Genomic DNA, 8,525 nt, shown 5'->3' with positions numbered 1-8,525 from the left:
AGAAACGGTTTTAATCGCCATGTAAGTTTGCACAAACAAGGAATTCACTATGGCAGGACGGTGCATACATTGAACAAGTAGGAATCTTAACTTATATAAAAGGTATACACTCTAACTATACTATACCTTTTATATAAGTTAAGATTCCTACTTGTTCAATGTATGCACCGTCCAGACATTTGCCCCCCCTGAGAGATTTTGCAGGAGCCGCCACTGCTCACTCTCCCTCTATATGACCCTGTTCGACCACAACACAGACCTTACTTGCACCTGTAGCGAACTTTTCTGGTACCTCTGGGTTTGATATTAAGTTGCAGTGTGTTTTTTTCCTATTTGTTTATGTCCCTATTAGACTAAACTGTAGAGCTTACTTGCACATGCAATTAACTTTTGTTCTGGCACCCTCTTGCTCCCATGTGTTAGCACTTTTATTTATGCATTTGTGTGTACTTCATTTACGACCGCCAAATACCTCATTCGTGTGTTCGATGTGCAATATTCCTTCAGGACGATGTTTGTTTAGTTTTTTGCTCTTGCTGCTATGCTCACGCATGACACGTCTCCCTTGTAAAAGAACCGAGCAACTGGCTAAATGGGGCCATTCGAGTAAAACAAATCAACTTCAACTCTCAATCCCCCACCTTCGAATGAATGGATGAAGGGAGAGCACAGTCGAGCACACCGTACAGGGGGGCTTGGCGCTTGGTGCAATCTGTGTGTGCAGAGGCTCGCAACCACGTGGGCAGTGCACGTTCTGCGTGGCGCGTGCGTCGTGCATGCGCATTGGTGTAGGGGGGCATCCATTTAATGCGTAAGCATGGAGGAGGGAGGGGGGTTAACACAAATGCGTACACTTGCGTATGGGGGGTCTACTGACAATGTACGTATGCATAGGAAACGGGAAGGGGGGGGGGGTGAAGCCTCAATAATAATAATGCAGCTGGCGGTGGACTATCTGTTTGCTTAAACACGTTAATATTAAAACTTGATTTGAAGCTTTCGTGACTGCAGGAATTACTCGTTGGTTCTTTCGGTAAAGTCACGTATAAAATAAATAAATTAAATAGTATAATACGACGTTTCGATTGCAACACAAGCAATCGTCATCAGGCAGAACTAAATTTGAGAGAGAGACAAAACACAAACACGGGGACACACAGACAGACACACAAGCAAAGAGAGACAACACAGAGAGACACAACATAGACTTGATCGTTTCTGCGTGGATTAAATATCGGCCGTTCTATAGGATTCGGGGTGGGGGGGGGGTCAAGCGTACGTACGCAGGTGGTGGTGGGGGGGTGTAAAAAGTACGCGTGCGTACAGGGAAGGGGGAGGGGTCAAATTTTGAACACGTTCCTTCGGAGTGGGCAGGTAGGAACTTGGTTGGACAGCGCATTCGTGCACGACAGACAAATATGCACGACAGACAGACAAATAATCCCTGGTGGGCGAGTGTGGAATCTTAATCTTAGTTCTTTCGGTAAAGCCACGTAGGTAAAAAATGAAATTAAAATTAATAAAAATAAAATAAAAATAAAAACCACGACGTTTCGGAGGCAACACAAGTCTCCGTCATCAGGTGGGACCGTCACAGCCAGATTTGCTGCATCAAGTGACTTGATGCAGCAAAATTTTAATTTTTTACCTACGTAACTTTACCGAAAGAACTAAGATTATGAATCCTTGCAGTCACGAAAGCTTCAAATCTAGTGTGGAACCTGTTGTTCCTACCTGTATAGATGTTTGCGTACCTACTCGAATGGATGGCCCCGAAGCGCTTTCGCACTGCGCGCTGCACAAGGCATGAGGCACGGGCGGCATCGCGTGCACGCACTCACCACGCAGCCCGCGCACACAGCGCAGGTCAAACTACTCCATTTCCAAACGAATCACTGCGCACTATAGAATGTATCTCGCGTAAGCAGTGTTCCCTCGTTGTTCGCGAGGGATACGTTCGGGACGTGCTCGTGAATCGTACATTTCGCGGATAATGAGATGGGCCTCCGAAGACCGATATATATTTTTTATACATTACCTTAAATATGCACGTAAATAAGGTATCAAAAACATGACAGTTATCTCATCACTTTATCCCATCACTTTTCTCGAAGCACATTATTTATCATCACTTTCATGTCATCGCTGTATCTGATCACTTTACGTCTCATCACTTTCTCTCTCTCGATGCAGTCGTGTGTAGAGTACCAGATGCGATCCGCGGATAGCCAAAATCACGGGATATCAAGTTCGCGAATAAAGAGGCAATACTGTACTTTAACGTTGTCATGGAAAAGAGCAAGTGATTTGGAAAAATGTGCTGCATGACTCCACTTATCTGTGCACATTTATCAGATAATAGGAAGCCACTCCACAATTCAGGATAGTATCGTGGATATTAGGAAGAATAGGGCACGGATAAGATAATTGTCTGTAGACACTTTGGTCCTGCAGCGAACAAGAGTCTCGGATAATACGGTCACAGATGAGAAGAGTTCAACTTATTATGTCAGTAGATTCAGCATCATCATCATCATCATCATTCATTGTTTATCCACGATGGAACATTATCAAACATCCATGGTATCACGTTTTGTTGTTGGCAATTAAATGTTGTTCAGTCCTCTAGGCGATGGTTACCAGGTGGGGTGGTACATGTCTGTTATGAAACACAAACCCAACGGGGAGGTGGCTCAGAGGTGGTAGTTCCGCAAATGGATGTACGACCTCGTGCAGAACTTTGAATGTTATCCCATTGCATGCGTGGGTTTTCTCCAAATAAATGGAATTGACAACAAAATATGCACAAATGGAATTGACAAAACATCCCAGTGCAGACTCAGATCTTTCTGGATAATTAAATGACATGAGTATTAAAAAATAACATTTTTCAATTTGTAAATAAACACTACATGGCACAATCATTCTGGCATAATCCTAAAGATGTGAAAAGTATTGAGGCCTCAATACAATACTGTACCTCGATGTACAAAGTAGATGCATTCCCGGAACTTCGCTCGTATATTGAAACTTCGTATCTTTAAGAACTTTGTAACATTCGTACTATGAGCATGCGTTCCCAGCCTTTGTAACTTACCATTTCACATTCTTTGGTTCTTTCGGTAAAGTCACGTAGATAGAAGAAAAAATAATAATATCTACGTGACTTTACCGAAAGAACCATAGAATATATGAATTCCTGCAATCACGAAAGTTTTAATTAAAAATTTACCATTTCATACTTAAAACACTTCATAAGTTACCATTCATATTGTAAACAAAGAGAATTCATATTTAAAATAATATTATATTTAATAATGTACTGTATTAAAATAAAAATAAACTGACATAAAATAAACATAGTGAAGAAACATAATTTCATTCTTATTTCATAGTACTGTAGATTGCCCATTTTATTATGAAAGTATTCATTTCAGTGTATGTATTTATTAATTTACAAAAAAAAATGCTTGCTGTGTAAAATAATGGTCAAAAAATCCAAAGTTCGTTATACCGAAATTTCTTTGATCGAATATCTGCGTATCGAGGTATTCGTGTAAATGAGTATAGAGACAGAAACAGCCAGGAACATTGATTGCTGAACTTTATACAAGAGTCATTCAATGAAAGGATATATTATTTGAAAATCATTGTTACTTAAAATGCACATTCGTGTAATGCAGTCTTAGAATAGACTAAGGTACATATTTTGTGGGTGTCCCCATGAACAAGAAGATAGTCAACCCGGATTATCCAACCAAACTTGTCTTGTGGAATGTTTTATACAGCTCATGAAAAATGCATTTAAGCTTGCTGATCTTACCGCAGCAGCAACATGTATTTTCCTGTTGTATTAAACTTGTCTTAGAGCGCCATCTACCATGCGTAGAGCCGTTGAAGCAATTGAAATGCGTTGACCATTAAACTTAGGGATGCAATTCATAATATCCCAAATGTTGTGTATGAAACAGATTAACGCGAGTTAGCATACATATTTGATGCCATATGTCCACCTTACACATAAAATCAAGGAGTTGTGTGATATATCATTCGATAAATTGATGTGAAGCAAGCGAACAAAATGTTCTACAATATTTATATTTTGTCTCCTCAATGTATTCCAAATGTGCCATGGGCGTAATGTCATGGTGTCGCCGTATCCATTTGGAACTTTCGCAGAGCAGTGTATTAACCCATATTAGAGAGCAACCCATGTAGGAAAATATGAGAAAACTACTTCCAACATGTATGAATGTTCAACTTCTTTAGCACCGTTCATTGGCACCCATGCTAATCGCAGGTGCGGAGGAAGTACAACAAACTAAACACAAAAGTCAGTTCTAAAGAAATGAGCTTACAATCTAAGTTGAAACGTGCATAGATCCAGCAGCTTCCTAATATCGGAAGAAAGAGCGTTCCAGAGGGTCGGAGAAGTGCATCTAACAAGGCGCGATGTAGTTCGACCGCTCGCCAAAAGCCACTGCGATAAGGATGACCGGGGTTCGCGTGATGGTTTGTGCTCCTTAACGAGATCAGCGAGGTATTGTGGGTCACTTTGTGGCAGGTACTTTGTGTGTAATGAGAGCGACCTTCCCTTGAAGGTCGCCTGAAGGCCACTCTCTCGCCTAACTTCGGGGTGCTGAACTTTGCCAAACTTTCTGCAACGTTACATACTGAGCGCTGGAATATCGCCACTTACTGTTTGATGTCAAATTTAACATTGTGTTTTTTTTGTGCAGTAGCTAAAGTGATTAAGTGGCTAAAGTGATAACGAATTACATAAATACGTAATACTGTAATCTGTTTCAACGTTGTACGTCAACAGCCAGATTAAAACGTATAGAGGGAGATTGCAAAATACTGTACTGTGTTTCTGTAAGTGGGCCAATGTTCCTTATACCTGAATGTGATGCACAGTACGCATGTTTCTCATGCTTCTATGGGCCCCAGGCTCTGCAATGGAACAGCCAGGGCAGAGGAATGTAGACTATGTAGTATTTTTTAGAATTTAATTTATTTTAGTCAGCACAGTGGCCTATATTGTTAATATTACTATTATATAGTCTAAAGCTACATGAACTTGCTTTTTAATGGAAATTATGTATTTCACCAAATGATACTGCCATCTATTGTTATTGGCACAGGCTTCAGCTATGGTGACAACGAACACAAGATAAATGTCAACAAATTGCTTGTAGACAGGTCCTCATATAACAAATGAAATGTCAACATTTAATATCTACATGATGGCACGAATAGGATTTGGCCTTCTTTACCGATTATTTAAAACATAGATTTCCCTGTACAGCGTTTGTATATAGTTTACCCAAGTACTGTGTATACGCTACTTCTGCTCATATTTTGGAAATAGTTCCACTACCTGGCCTCATAATTATTGTATAGCACCCACGTGTAGACTTAAACATCATTTTAGTTGGCAAGGCCCATTGAGCTCAACAGCTTTTTTACAAGGGTGTACAGCACAACACATCTTGTAGTGGCAACATCTTCAGTGGAAACACATTGCCAGTTTTTGTTTCAACGTAACCAGCTGAGATGGAACAGCTGGGTACCGTACTTAAGCTAGATCATATACAACAAATACTGAGGGCACATTTACGATTTCGCAATTTCGACTATCATTGGGGTGGGTACAGTTTTCAAGCATGGGCAGTTTACCTCTGTGCCTGGGAATCTTTTATTATTTTTATTATGTGGCTGAAATACATTTCTATATGATAAGACACTTTGTTGAGCTATATCATTTGTGGGCGGGTCGCTTCTGAAAAATAAGCAAATACATACGTGGGCTTTACCTGCTAAAATAAATTAGTTTGGTTTTATTTGTATTTTATTGTGATTCGCGTACCTTTCGTGGTTTGCTTACCTTTGCACTCCTATCGTGTTTTGTATTGTTGTAACGATCTGTCCCGCCCCGACAGAATATGTGAAAAAGAGCTTCATAGCTCATGGGATTCCTCTACCTGAAATACATATTCTGATTCCGATTAGTAGTTTTTGATTGTTTCCTTATGGCAGCAATGAATGCCATCGTTTAAACAATGATTTAAAGTAATGCAATATACGCTTAAACAAAAAAAAAACAATTGGGAGCTTACACAAGCAAAACAACGATAAAATCATCTTGCAAGAATGTTGCAGTCATTGGGGCTGGGCTGCTGGTCACCATGGTACGGCCTAACAACAAACCTTGAAAATGCACTGCTCCAAAAAAGTGACTGTACAACACTGATCCATCATCGGACACTGTGAAACGTCTTTGTAGAGGACTACGTGATTTTGCAAGGTTTTATTTGAACGCGGATACCCCTGAGGCATCCCAACCTAAAACAAAATGTGCAAAAGTAATCCCAAGCTCAAAGCCTGCGAAGAGCTTGCCCTCGTCAATTTATTTAAAACAAGTGCCCCCTTAGCTTAGAGTCATATCATATTCATCGTTTTCGGCCCTTCATTGGCTTGTAATGAAATGCATAACAAACTGTACAGAAATCACGTAATTGCGACTCTGTAGCGTGAATGCTTATTTCTCAGCAACATTTAACAAACATCTTTAGGTGTGTATTTTTGAGAACGGTTATTTTCAGAAGCATAACAAAGTCATGCGTTTGTGTGTTAAAGAAAGAGGGAAAACAAATGCCACTGCTTCGGTTTTCACAGTCGCCGCCGTACAGTCTCTCCCCGACGTGCCCTCGATTGTCACCGACGAGATGGCAGTGTGAAAACACATCGCAAGGGAAAAGAGGAACAGAGTCACGTGCAGTTGATGAACGGTGTTTTGTTTGTTTGTTGTCATTTCATTCAGCGATCCATGGAGGTAATAATATATATTTGTTTATGTTTTCCCACAGCCAGAGGTGTTACAATAGATGTTCTCTCCGTGCAATGTGCCCACACGCAACAGTGTTCATTCCTGAAACGTGCTTCTGTGAATGTCACAGAACGACATATTTAAGAGTATGGCAATTCATTTTCTGAGCTGATGGTGGCAGAAATATTTAACTAAAACAAAATCATTTGCAATTACACTTGTATGACAGCGTGTCAAAATACACGAAGTGGGTTGTTCATGCTACAGCCAGAGGCAACGCGCTTATTTTGTAGCTAATTTGATTTTTTTCAAAAATACACGCCAACCAAAACTAAGGTGTCGGTCGATGTGATTGCTTACAGGACATCTTCTGCCACAAGACAGGCATGTAAAAATACCACACCCAAGTCTTTGATTTGTGTTGAGTCATGCAAATCTTTCCTTTCTGCCACGGATCGTAAGAGGCACATTACTACTATAATGAGCCAATGTCTGTTTGTGTGTAACGCGGGTGACGTCACTCCGCGTCGACCAGCCCCCCTCATTAATATTCATGAACAGGTGACATTCTCCACATGCCCCCCCCTCATTAATAATCATGACCAGGTGACGTCCTCCAAATTGACCCCCCCTCATTAACAATTATGAGCGGGTGACGTCACTCCACATGGGGGGCCGGGGGGCGAGGCGCCTCCTCCCCCCTCCTCGGCGTCAACTCACAGCCCTCACTACAAAGGCAGAATCCTCACGTCACGTGATCTCCATAACGCTGTTGAGACATCGAAGTAAAAAGGACTTCATGATGAAATAAGTCTGTGTCACCGCGGCTTTACAAATTGCACACGAATGGATGCAATTAATATGATGTCGCGCTCTGCTATTCGCTTTAATGTTTCAGATTTACAGCAATACGCCTGTCCTTAGACTGGGTATAGGCTAGTGTACAATATTTGGATATGAATTAGAACAACATAAATGTAAAGAAATGTGTTTTTTTTCTTCTAGCCAAAAAAATGTGTAAATAACAACAAGGCATGGCTTTTGGAGAAAATAAACTGCTAGTTATAGATTCTTCCGCTGTGTAATGGTTTAGCACACTCCCAAAGTGGCAGTTGAAACAATGGAGTAAGTTGCTTAAAACCCTCTGTCCACCCAGTGGCATAAAATGGGTACAGCGCAGTTCGTCGATAGGCAAAATTGTGTACGGTTGGGTACTCCCACCGCTTCTAAGACATTTGGCCAGCATGGAGGAGTAGGTCGAATACCCTCCAGAGGCTCTATCCAGAGCTCTCTCTCTCTAGTGGATACCCTTCATCCAACAGTTGTGTGGGCAAGTAATTGCAGGGCTGCACGTTTACCTTGTCATAGTTAAATGGAATATGTGTTGCCCGTCATGCGTTAGAGTGCAATTCAAGTTTCATTTTCAAGTTTCATTTATTAGGTGTAGCCCTGTGAGCCATGCGGCTCTTGAGTTGGGTGCAACCGCAATAAAAGAAAATATGAACAGAGAACATCTCAAAGCGCTGACGCGCAACAGAAACATCCTGGATAAACCAGCAAATCTTCCAGGAAAAAAACCCACCGTATTACAATGCTGTGTGCAAAAATCCCAGTCTGATGCAAGTCAAACAATAACAACCATAAGACAATTTAGATTTAAGTTATCAGGCCAACTCTGCACTTCCGCAAGACACAT

Source organism: Lethenteron reissneri, chromosome 33, assembly GCF_015708825.2.
Source record: "Lethenteron reissneri isolate LAM-NWPU_2019-01 chromosome 33, ASM1570882v1, whole genome shotgun sequence".
Lineage (NCBI taxonomy): Eukaryota > Metazoa > Chordata > Hyperoartia > Petromyzontiformes > Petromyzontidae > Lethenteron > Lethenteron reissneri.
The sequence above is the reverse complement of the archived record's forward strand: the minus strand, read 5'-3'. Positions refer to the sequence as shown.